The 12,506-nt window shown below is 43.4% G+C and overlaps 1 protein-coding gene across 2 annotated transcripts in view; it reads left to right on the forward strand.

The window, feature by feature from the left end:
• The window catches only part of MOV10L1 (Mov10 like RISC complex RNA helicase 1), a 93,415-nt gene that overhangs the window by 24,780 nt on the left and 56,129 nt on the right, over positions 1 to 12,506 (forward strand). The window lies entirely within an intron of this gene.

The following is a 12,506-nucleotide window of genomic DNA, read 5'->3' on the forward strand; positions in this document are numbered from 1 at the left end:
ATTATGACCACAGTGCTCTCTGCTGACATCTCTGTCCATTTTAGGAACTGTCCAGAGTAGAAGAAAATCCCCATAGAAAACATATGCTGCTCTGGACAGTTCTTAAAATGGACAGAGATGTCAGCAGAGAGCACTGTGCTCGTGATGTCGGCAGAGAGCCCTGTGTTCCAAAAAGAAAATAATTTCCTCTATAGTATTCAGCAGCTAATAAGTACTATAAAAATTACCGTATTTATCAGCGTATAACACACATTTTTTAGGCTAAAATTTTTAGCCTAAAGTCTATCTGTGTGTTATACTCCGATAAGCTGCTGCAGTTCAATGATTCAAAGCGGGCGCTTTAAATCAATGAACTGCAGCGGCTTTTGCAGGTCCAGAGACCTGCCCGCTTCTCTGCCCCTGCCTATCCTGGGGTCCTGAGACCGCCACTGCCCCATTGGCTCACCCATCCCCGGTTTTATAATTACCTGTTCCCGGGGTCCACGCTGCTTCTGGCTCCGGCGGTCTCCTGCGTTGTTGCTATGCGCTGCGCAATGACGTCTTCAACGCGACGTCACCGTCAGTGGCCCGGCGCACAGTGACAGCTGAGGACGCCTCCGGAGCCAGAAGCAGCGTGGACCCCGGGAACAGGTAATTTTAAAACCGGGGATGGGGGAGGTAATGGGGCAGCGGCGGCGGCAGTCTCTGGATAGCCAGGGGGAGAGAAGCGGCGGCAGCAGGACTCTAGACCCCAGGAAAGGCAGGGGCAGAGAAGCGGGCAGCGACGCCGGTCTCTGACCCCACAAAAGCCGCGCTTCTGCGGGGTCAGAAACAGTCTATCAGGGTATACTCATGCACACACACGCACCCTCATTTTACCAAGGATATTTGGGTAAAAAGCCTTTTTTACCCAAATATCCTTGGAAAAATTAGGGTGCGTGTTATAGGCCGGTGCGTGGTATACCCCGATAAATACTAAGATTTTTTTAATATAAGTAATTTACAAATCTGTTTAACTTTCTGGCACCAGTTGTTGATTTAAAAAAAAAAACAAAAAAAAAAAGTTTTCCACCGGAGTACCCCTTTAAGGGGGAAGGGGGGGGGGAATACAGTTAACAGCCATCTACGTAGATGGCTGTATACTGTGTATAGTGAACAGATGTTTACTCACCCTGCTCCGTACCTAATCAATTCTGGTCCGTTGTAGCCATGCCTCTGATGATGACCTCATTAGGTGGAGCTGCATACAGAAATGAGGCTTTGGCTGTTAGTAAATGCTGAGGGTATGGTTCAAACTGGGGGTATGAATCTGCAAGAATTTGGCAATACGATACGTATCGCGATACACATATGACGACACGATATATCCCGATATATCCCGATTCTGTTTACGAGACAATATATCGTGACATATCCCGATTCTGTCTCAAAACCGATATATTGCAATTTTTACTCATGCAGTGATACCAAATATGTTTAGTTTTATTATGTTTACATGTTTTTATATAGGAATAGGGGGCGAATTGAACTTTTCATATGGAAGGGGTTAATGTGTGTCTTTTAAACTTTTATAAAAAAAAAAAAATTTTATAGACTTTATTAGACTTTTAGGAGGAATCATTAGATTCCTCAGACAGATGAATAGAGTTCTATTGAACTCCATTGCTCTGTGATCCATTGATAGAGCCTACTCCAGCCAGGCTCTATTAATGACAGAGCCACGGGACAGCAGGAAGCAGAGGTAAGCCCTCCGGCTACCTCCACAGCCCACCAGGGACCATTCATAGGTCCCTTTAGACGCCACTGTCAGCTTTGACAACTGCGATCCAGCTACTGAAGACAGCTGGGGGCTGCAGAGTATGAAGCGGGCAGGAGTCCGGAGCTCGCTCCATACAGACTGCTGTGGGCCGCATGCTGGCTATTAGTGGTGGCCCCCAGCTACTGAAATCAGCAGAGTACACCTAGAGCACCGCCGCCTTGTCAGGTCCGACCCTGCTTGCACGAGCCGGAAAATATCACCTGCCCGGCACCCGGAGCTGCATGTCCCGGGCATCGGGAGATACAAATTCCACATCCCTGAAAAGATCGATTAACCCCTTAAGGACCAGGCCATTTTACACCTTAGGACCGGAGCGTTTTTTGAAAATCTGACCACTGTCACTTTAAACATTAATAACTCAGGGATGCTTTTACCTATCATTCTGATTCCGAGAATGTTTTTTCGTGACATATTCTACTTTATGTTATTGGTAAAATTTTGTCGATACTTGCATCGTTTCTTAGTGAAAAATTCCAAAATTTGATGAAAAAATTGAAAATTTAGCATTTTTCTAACTTTGAAGCTCTCTGCTTGTAAGGAAAATGGATATTCCAAATAAAAAAAAAATATTCACATATACAATATGTCTACTTTATGTTTGCATCATAAAATTTACGTGATTTTACTTTTGGAAGACACCAGAGGGCTTCAAAGTTCAGCAGCAATTTTCCAATTTTTCACAAAATTTTCAAACTCACTATTTTTCAGGGACCAGTTCAGGTTTGAAGTGGATTTGAAGGGTCTTCATATAAGAAATACCCCACAAATGACCCCATTATAAAAACTGCACCCCCTAAAGTATTCAAAATGACATTCAGTCAGCATTTTAACCCTTTAGGTGTTTCACAGGAATAGCAGCAAAGTGAAGGAAAAAATTCACAATCTTCATTTTTTACACTTGTATGTTCTTGTAGACCCAATTTTTTTATTTTTACAAGGGGTAGAAGGAGAAAATTTATACTTATATTTGTAGCCCAATTTTTCTCGAGTAAGCACATACCTCATATGTCCATGTAAAGTGTTCGGCAGGCGCATTAGAGGGCTCAGAAGGGAAGGAGCGACAAGGGGATTTTGGAGAGTACGTTTTTCTGAAATGGTTTTTGGGGGGCATGTTGCATTTAGGAAGCCCCTATGGTACCAGAACAGCAAAAAATCCCCACATGGCATACCATTTTAGAAACGAGACCCCTTGGGGAACGTAACAAGGGGTAAAGTGAACCTTAATACCCCACAGGTGTTTCACGACTTTTGCATATGTAAAAAAAATATATATTTTTTTTCACTAAAATGTGTGTTTCCCCCCAAATTTCACATTTTTGCAAGGGTTAATAGCAGAAAATACCCCCCAAAATTTGTAACCCCATCTCTTCTGAGTATGAAGGTACCCCATAAGTGGACCTGAAGTGCACTACGGGCAAACTACAATGCTCAGAAGAGAAGGAGTCATATTTGGCTTTTGGAGAGCAAATTTTGCTCGGGGGGCATGTCGCATTTAGGAAGCCCCTATGGTCACACAACAGCAAAAAACCCTCACATGGCATACCATTTTGGAAACTAGACCCTTTGAGGAACATAACAAGGAATAAAGTGAGCCTTAATACCCCACAGGTGTTTCACGACTTTTGCATATGTAAAAAAATATATTTTTTCACTAAAATGTGTGTTTCCCCCAAATTTCACATTTTTGCAAGGGTTAATAGCAGAAAATAACCCCCAAAATTTGTAACCCCATCTCTTCTGAGTATGAAGGTACCCCATAAGTGGACCTGAAGTGCACTACGGGCGAACTACAATGCTCAGAAGAGGAGTCATATTTGGCTTTTGGAGAGCAAATTTTGCTCGGGGGGCATGTCACATTTAGGAAGCCCCTATGGTGCCAGGACAGCAAAATAACCCCCACATGGCATACCATTTTGGAAACGAGACCCCTTGAGGAACGTAACAAGGGGTACAGTGAGCATTTACCCCCCACTGGTGTCTGTCAGATCTTTGGAACAGTGGGCTGTACAAAATGTTTAATTTGCACAGCCCACTGTTCCAAAGATCTGTCAGACACCAGTGGGGTGTAAATTCTCACTGCACCCCTCATTACATTCCGTGAGGGATGTAGTTTCCGAAATGGGGTCACGTGTTTTTTTTTTTTTTTGCGTTTGTCAAAACCGCTGTAACAATCAGCCACCCCTGTGCAAATCACCTCAAATGTACATGGTGCACTCTCCCTTCTGGGCCTTGTTGTGCGCCCCCAGAGCACTTTGCGCCCACTTATGGGGTATCTCCGTAGTCGGGAGAAGTTGCATTTCAAATTTTGGGGGGCTTTTTTCCCTTTTACCTCTTGTCAAAATGAACAGTATAGGGCAACACCAGCGTGTTAGTGTAAAAAAATTATTTTTTTACACTAACATGCTGTTGTAGACCTCAACTTCACCTTTTCATAAGGGGTTAAAGGAGAAAAAGCCCCCCAAAATTTGTTAAGCAATTTCTCCCGAGTACGGCGATACCCCATATGTGGCCCTAAACTGTTGCCCTGAAATACGACAGGGCTCCAAAGTGAGAGCGCCATGCGCATTTGAGGCCTGAATTAGGGATTTGCATAGGGGTGGACATAGGGGTATTCTACGCCAGTGATTCCCAAACAGGGTGCCTCCAGCTGTTGCAAAACTCCCAGCATGCTTGGACAGTCAACGGCTGTCCGGCAATACTAGGAGTTGTTGTTTTGCAACAGCTGGAAGCTCCATTTTGGAAACAGTGGCGTTCCAGACGTTTTTCATTTTTATTGGGGAGGGAGGGGGGCTGTGTAGGGGTATGTGTATATGTAGTGTTTTTTTACTTTTTATTTTATTTTGTGGTAGTGTAGTGTTTTTAGGGTACAGTCACACGGGCAGGGGATTACAGCGAGTTTCCCGCTGCGAGTTTGAGCTGCCGCGCCAAATTTGCTGCATCGCAAACTTGCAGCCTGATACTCACTGTAAGCCCCCTGCCCATGTGAATGTACCCTGTACATTCACAGGGGGGGGGGGACCTCCAGCTGTTGCAAAACTACAACTCCCAGCATGCACAGTTTATCAGTGCATGCTGGTAGTTATAGTTTTGCAACAGCTGGAGGCACACGGGTTGGGAAACACTGAGTTAGGAAACAGACAATGTTTCCCAACCAGTGTGCCTCCAGTTGTTGCAAAACCACAACTCTCAGCATTCTCAGGCATGCTGGGAGTAGTAGTTCGGCAACATCTTTAGAGCCAGATGTTGCCGAACTACAACTCCCAGCATGCTTGGAGTTGTAGTTTTGCAACATCTGGAGGACTACAGTTTGCAGACCACTAATACAGTGGTTCCCAATCTGTGCCCTTCCAGATGTTGCAAAACTACAACTCCCAGTATGCCAAAACTGTCCAGGCATGCTGGGAGTTGTAGTTCTGCAACATCTGAAGGGCCAGATGTTACAGAACTACAACTCCCAGCATGCCTGGACAGTAAGGGCATGCTGAGGATGTGTAGTTTTGCAATATCTGGAAGGGCACAGTGGTCCCAAAACTGTGGACCTCCAGATGTTGCAAAACTGCAACTCCCAGCATGCCCAGATGCCAAGGGCTGTCTGGGCATGCTGGGAGTTATAGTTTACAGGGTCCCAATACAGCAATGCATGTCGCTTTACGGCGACGTGCATTGCTGTAAAGGGCCCGACCGCAGCTGAAGATCAACTCACCTGTCACCGCTGCCGCTGTCTCCGTCGCCGGGATCCGGGTCTTCAGGGACGAGGTAAGTACCGGGGCCGGGCCCCAGCACTCCCCCGTCCCCCGCTGCGTCCTCCGGTCTTCCTCCCGTCCTCTCCGGACTTCAAGGGGCCGGACAGGGCGGGAGGAAGTATCCGCCCCCCCCCCCCCTGCGATTGGTCGGTTAGTTAACCGACGGATCGCAGGGGATCGGAGGAGGTGGCAGGCTTGCCACCTCGCTCCTAGTCTTCAGCATGATCCTGGCTGTCTGTGACAGCCGGGATCATGCGAAATTACCGGGCGATCGGGTCCCAGAGACCCGATCAGCCCGGTATCGCCGCAGGGCTGATTTCCCTTGCGATTTGCGGCGATCGCCGACATGGGGGGCCTACATGGTCCCCCTCGGCGTTTGCCCTGGATGCTTGCTGAAGGATTTCAGCAGGCATCCAGTTCCGATCTCTGCCCGGCGAGCGGCCGGAAATACAACAGGACGTTCTCTAACGTCCTTGGGCATTAAAGCCCAGGTAGTGAGGACGTTAGAGGACGTCCTATGTCCTTAAGTGGTTAAAAAATATTTTGAATCGATACAGTATCACCATATGAAAAATCGCAATAATCGAGTGAATCTATTTTTTTTTCTTACACCACTCGTTCACATGTCTGAATTTTCCTGTGGAATTCCGCACGGAGATTCCACAGCAGCAGAGTCTCATTGGTGTCAATGGGATCCTGCTGCGCTGTGCACATAGAAGAATTTCACACACACACAGCGAAAATTCAAATTACGGTGTTTTCAGAAAGAATATCCATTCTTTTTGGGGACTCCAGGCGGAATGCATTGCCATATATGACACATTACTTTCCCGATCGGTCTGCTGAATGTCCGCACAGAGATTTTCTGTGCGGGCATTCTGGCATGTGAACATATGGCCTTACACTCCATTTGGGGAATTTATCAAAACCTGTGCAGAGGAAAAATTGCCCAGTTGCCCATAGCAACCAATCAGATCGAGTCTTTCATTTTTAACAAGGCCTTCGGAAAATGAAATAAGCACTCTAATTGGTTGCTATGGGCAACTAATCAACTTTTCCTCTACACAGGTTTTAATAAATCTCCCCAATGGGGCTGGCGCTTCATTGGCTGGGCGCTCAGTAAAAAAAATAAAAAATGAAATTTTCCACTGCTCCTGTTAACAGTATACATCAGCCGACTGATACAGTTAACAAGGACAGGAACGTATTGTGAACATACCCTAATTTAGACATGTGAGATCCTGGTCTTGATAATTCCTACCCTACACTGTGTGTCCAGTATGCAGATTATCCCAATTAAATGAGGCTAGTCTGCATTAATAAACACTACAAAATCTGCAGCTATAGAGTGTGCACCAGAAATCTAAGCGTAGACCTCAGATTTCTGACATGTATTCCATACATACCCTGGGGCATTTACAAATAGAATAATTGTTCCGCAGCAGCAGTGTCCTATAATTTCATTGGGATTCTGCTGCTCTGTTCACACGGTGTCCACAAAAACATAGACCCTGTCCATGGGACGGCGCACTTCCGATCGGTTCTAGCGCTGGCATGTTCTGCCAGTGCTCCGCTGTCTGTGAAATGTCTGCATGGACATCCCACCGTCTGAACATAGCCTAAGGTAAATGACTTTGTTGGAGGATGAGGTTGAATTGTGGGTGGGGTGTGTCAGGAATTATTTTGCACTCTAGCAGGTTATTCCAAACAGCTTGTTGGCAGGAACATAGCTGATGACCAGTCTGGGTAGAGATGCTGTCTGCTTTTTAATCCATGTCTTTGTTTTGGGGTTTATTTAACATGGAATTAGATCAGTTTTATTGGTACTATAATCAGGTGAGTTTTCCACTAAGAAAAATGTACTTTCCTTTTAAAGTGTGCTTTTCATAACCCTGTCTGACTTGTCTGTAATCCAAGCAGTCAGCCATTAAATGCTGTCATTTGAGATAGTAATCACTCCATCCCTTATTTCATCCTCTCCTTTTCTATAAACGTTCAGCATGTCATGTTTATGCATTTGCTGTAAAAAACAAAACAAAAAAAAAAACAGGATTTGGGACAGTACACAGACCAAATTTTTTAGCCACTTTACCACCAAATAGCATGCACCAAAAATGCAGTTTAGGTTCTTTAAACATCCCATTTTGAGCATTCAGAAATGTATCTGGTTTTCTCTTTTGCCCCCATTTCTTGGCTGATCCACAAAGTAAACAGATACAGCTGAAAAACAGATCTGTGTGTTTTTTTTTTTTGTTTTCCTTCATCGTCGAATTTTTATATTTTATTTTCTAAGATTTTTTATTTTTTTTTCAATTTAATGTCATGTAGCACTGACACGTCCCAGTTTTTTTTTTTTTACATTTTTTTTTTTTTTTTGTGCAAAATAAGGCTCTTTCTACTTTTTGGAAAACTGCCAATGCAGTTTTTGAGCCAAAGTCAGAAGTGGATCCATAAGGGAGGAGAAGTGTAAGTCCTTCCTTTTATATGTCCTATTCCTTCTGAATACATTTCTGGCTTTGACTCAAAAACTGCAGTGGCAGATATCCAAAAACTGCCAGAAAAAAACCCAAGTGGAAACTTAGCCTAAGGGAGGAGAAGTATAAAGCTAAGTTTCTACTTGTGTGTTTTTTTTTTTTGGGGGGGGAGAAAAAACGCCAAGAAAAACGCCAATTCTGCCGCATGGCGTTTTTTGGGCCAAAAAAGCTGCGGCCAGATGTTAGCTGTAACTCAAAGAGAAATCGCAAAATTCTTATTCCACTTGGCGTTTTTCACTTTGGCGTTTTTTTAAAATCCTTTTGGTGTGTTTTCTCTCTTTTTTTGGGTGGCGTTTTTCAGCTCCTTGGCAGTTTTCCAAAATCGCAGCATATTGAGCCACTGGCGATTTATTTATTTTTTTTTTTTTTTTTTTTTTTTTTTTAGTCAAAATTGTGGTGTTTTTCTCCCATAGAAGTCTATGGGAGTGAAAAAAACGTCAAGAAAAACGATATGTGGGTTTTAACTTTGGCGTTTTTGCAGGCAGTTTTTATTCTTTTTTTGGACTTTAGCGATCCAAAAAAGTGATGGAAATACCTTTTTTAATAAAATTTCGTAGGGTACCATAACAAAAAAAATAAGATACAGTAGTGAAGGAAAAAATTGTATCTAACGAAATGTATCTTTTTTATAACAATATTTTTATTACTTTCTAAAACAGGGATCAATTTATGTGGGCGGCAATAATAAAAATGTAGTGTGTGTGTGTTTTTCACTTTTTTCGTAACATTTTTTTTAGGTAGTACTACTACTCCCAGCATGGAACACACTGTTCCATTATGGGAGTAGTAGTACCTGTACTAATTGACAGATCGCCCGTTGCGATCCTCCTGTATAATGTATAGATGTGGCCAGCCACTCTTCCATTGTCCCCTGCACTGACGTATATATACACCTATTCATATTTCCCGCAGAGAGCTGTGAGTGGCCGGATGGTTCCAGCCAATCACAGCTCTCTGTGGGAAATAGGAATATGTGTATATATTCATCAGTGCAGGCGACCATAGAAGAGCGGCCGGCCAGGAGGATCACAGCGGGTGTCAGGAGTGACATCCGCTGTGATCTGTCCTTAACTGCAGGTACTACTACTCTCAACATAGAGCACACTCTGCTCAATGCTGGGAGCTGTAGTACCTGCATTAATAGACAGATCGCAGCAGGTGTCAGAAGTTACACTCGCTGCGATCTGTCAATTAATGCATTCAGCATGGAGCAGAGTGTGCTCCATGTTGGGAGTAGTAGTACCTGCAGGTAAGAACAGATCACAGCTGGTATCACTACTGACATCTGCTTCGATCGTCCTGTCTATTGAAGAGATGGAGCGGCTTTCTTCTGCGCTCGCATCTCTGCTCTGTACTCCGGCCGGCCACTCGCTCATTCATATTTCCCTCTGAGAGCAGTGATTGGCTGCAACCATCCAGCCAATCCCCACTCTGGGCGGAAAATATGAATGACTGATGTTCTATTCACATCACTGGCCCAGAGTACATAGCAGAGATGCGAGCGCTGTATAGAGCCGCTCCACATCTCTGCTATATTGTGGACAATCGCATCGGATGTCACGACTGATATGTCTATTAGTACAGGTACAGTGTGCACCATGCTGGGAGTTGTAGTACTACCTGAAAAATAGTGAAACACACACACTTTATAAAAAATTAATTAAAATGTAGTTATCAAAATTTTTGTTAAATACATATTTTTTCCATCACTACTGCATCCTTTTTTTTCTTTTCTTTAGTTTTTTTTTTTTGGTACCCAACAAATTTTGGGTACCAAAAAAAACTGCCAAAGTGCAATTTCCACACAAATGAAAAAATGGCAGAAAAAATGCCAGACACAGGAAATTGCACTGCCATTTTTTCAGGCGTTTTTTTTTTTTCAACCCAAAAAACGCAGGTAAAAAAAAACAAGTAGAGACTTAACCTAAGTCCTTCCTTTTATATGTCCTATTCCTTTTGAATACACTTCTGACTTTGGCTCAAAAACTGCAGTGGCAGATATCCAAAAACTGCCAGAAAAAAAAACAAGTGGAAACTTAGTCTTAAAGGGGTACTCCGGTGAAAACCTCTTTTCTTTTAAATCAACTGGTGGCAGAAAGTTAAACATATTTGTAAATTACTTCTATTAAAAAATCTTAATCCTTCCTGTACTTATTAGCTGCTGAATACTACAGCGGAAATTCTTTTCTTTTTGGAATTCTCTCTGATGACATCACGAGCACAGTTCTTTCTGATGACGTTATTATAATAATAATAATGATAACACTTTATTTATTGTTGTCCTTAGTGGGATTTGAACCCAAGTCCCCAGCACTGCAAGGCAGCAGTGCTAACCACTGAGCCACCATGCTGCCCTTAGCATAAATCTGCTATGCATGGTTGCTAAAATGGACGAGATGTCAGCAAAGGAATTTCCTCTGTAGCATTCAGCAGCTAATAAGTACTGGAAGGATTAAGATTTTTTAAAAGAAGAAATTTACAAATATGTTTAACTTTCTGACACCAGTTGATATAAAAGAAAAAAGGTTTTTACCGGAGTACCCCTTTAAGCAGAGATTTACACTATCCTCTCCTTTTCATCACAAAGCAATGGTGGCTACAGAAACTGCCACCCATTTTCTAATGGAAGTCTATGTATCTATTAAAGGCATTTCAGTTAGGCTATGTTCATATGATGGAATGTCCACACAGAAAATTTCTGTGCAGACATTGCACAGACAGCGGAGTACCAGCAGAATATGCCGGCGCTAGGACTGCTCAGAAATGTGCTGTCTGATAGACAGCAATGCATTTCTGTGGGGACAGACATGTCTGTTCTTTCTGCGGCCGCCCGAATGGCATTTTTCGCCATGTGCACAGTGCAGCAGAAACCCATCGAAAGCAATGGGAATTCCATCATGTGAGCATGGCCACAATTTATGTTACGTAAAATGTATTTATGCATTTCAAATAAAAATAAAAAAAGGTAAGAAAGATGTGTGTATGCATATCTTGTGACTGTTTCCATTGGTGCAACTCCATAAAAGCTAGTTGAATATTAAAATTGGAATACTTGCACTACAAAAAAGCCCTTAAAAGGGTATTCCCATCTGGAGATTTATGGCATATCTACACGGTATGTCATTAATGTCTGACGACAAATTCTGTTGATCTTCACCTATATTGAGATCGTGGGCTCTCTGTCTTGTTTATTGCCATTGCAGTTGGTCCAGAATCTTAAAACACGATTACGCATTCTAGTACCATAGGGTTTTTCTCACTTAGGCCAATTATATTCTGATGGGGGAGTGTAAGTCATTTCCACAATTACAAACTGACTTTGATCTGCCAGGTACTTTTTTACTGTTACTTGCAACTTCGTCATGCTGTGGTGGTGTAGGGCAGATTGAGGTCATTGCCAGTTCTTGTTCCCTACTAGAGTTGAAAGTTACGTCTTTGAACTCCTTGGGCGTTATCTCCTGCCTTTATGGTGAACTTCTTCATAGGTACCATTTCAGATATCTCCTTACGGTTCAAGAGAAATGTGACGTGGGTGGTTTGTCCTCAGAGGATTGGGAAGCTGCTTTGTCTTACACCCCATTGTTTTCATTTTTCGATGTTTCTATACAAAATTTTGAAAAATGTTTTTATAAAAAATATCTGATTTAGAAAAAAAAGAAAAAGCAAGCCAGTAACATTACAAAGTTTGCATAACTTCCGCTGACAATAAAGGGGTACTCCTGTGAAGTAAAACTTGGGGCCTATCAATTTGTTGAGCAGGCCATGATCAAAGCCAGTCTCTGAGGGTGGGTGTTGGCCGGAGCATGCCGAGAACATATATGCCATACATGTCCTAGATGGCATACCCCTTTAAGGAAAACTGACAGCTAGTTCACCTGGACTAAACCTAATACACAGTGTTAGTGCAGATTAAGGTGATGGTTCACTTATCTTGCCTTACTAATATGTACCGTATATGCCGGTGTATAAGACGACTTCCAACTTTTACAGTTAAAATATAGAGTTTGGGATATACTCGCCGTATAAGACTACCCCTTCTACCGCGATGTACAGTACCTTGTAGTTCCCCCCACATCAGGTAGGCAGCATGTTCCCCCACATTAGGTTGCAGTTCCCCCATATTAGTAGGCAGCTCCCCCACATTAGGTCAGCAGTTCCCCCACAATAGTAGGCAGTTCTCCCACATTAGGTCGACAGTTCCCCCCTCAATAGTAGGCAGCTTCCCCCACATTAGGTCGGGAGTTACCCCAAATTAGTAGGCAGCTCCCCCACATTAGTAGACAGTGCCCCCCCCCCCTCTCAGACATACAGCCTCCAGCCATATACAATGTATGGCTGGAGGCTGTACTGCCCCCACAGTGCTCAGATTACCGCTCCTCCGGCCCGGGGTGACCATCTACTGTTATGGACCATAGCAGCAGTCCCGGGCCT

The sequence above is a fragment of the Hyla sarda genome, chromosome 4 (genome assembly GCF_029499605.1).
Source record: "Hyla sarda isolate aHylSar1 chromosome 4, aHylSar1.hap1, whole genome shotgun sequence".
Taxonomy (NCBI): domain Eukaryota; kingdom Metazoa; phylum Chordata; class Amphibia; order Anura; family Hylidae; genus Hyla; species Hyla sarda.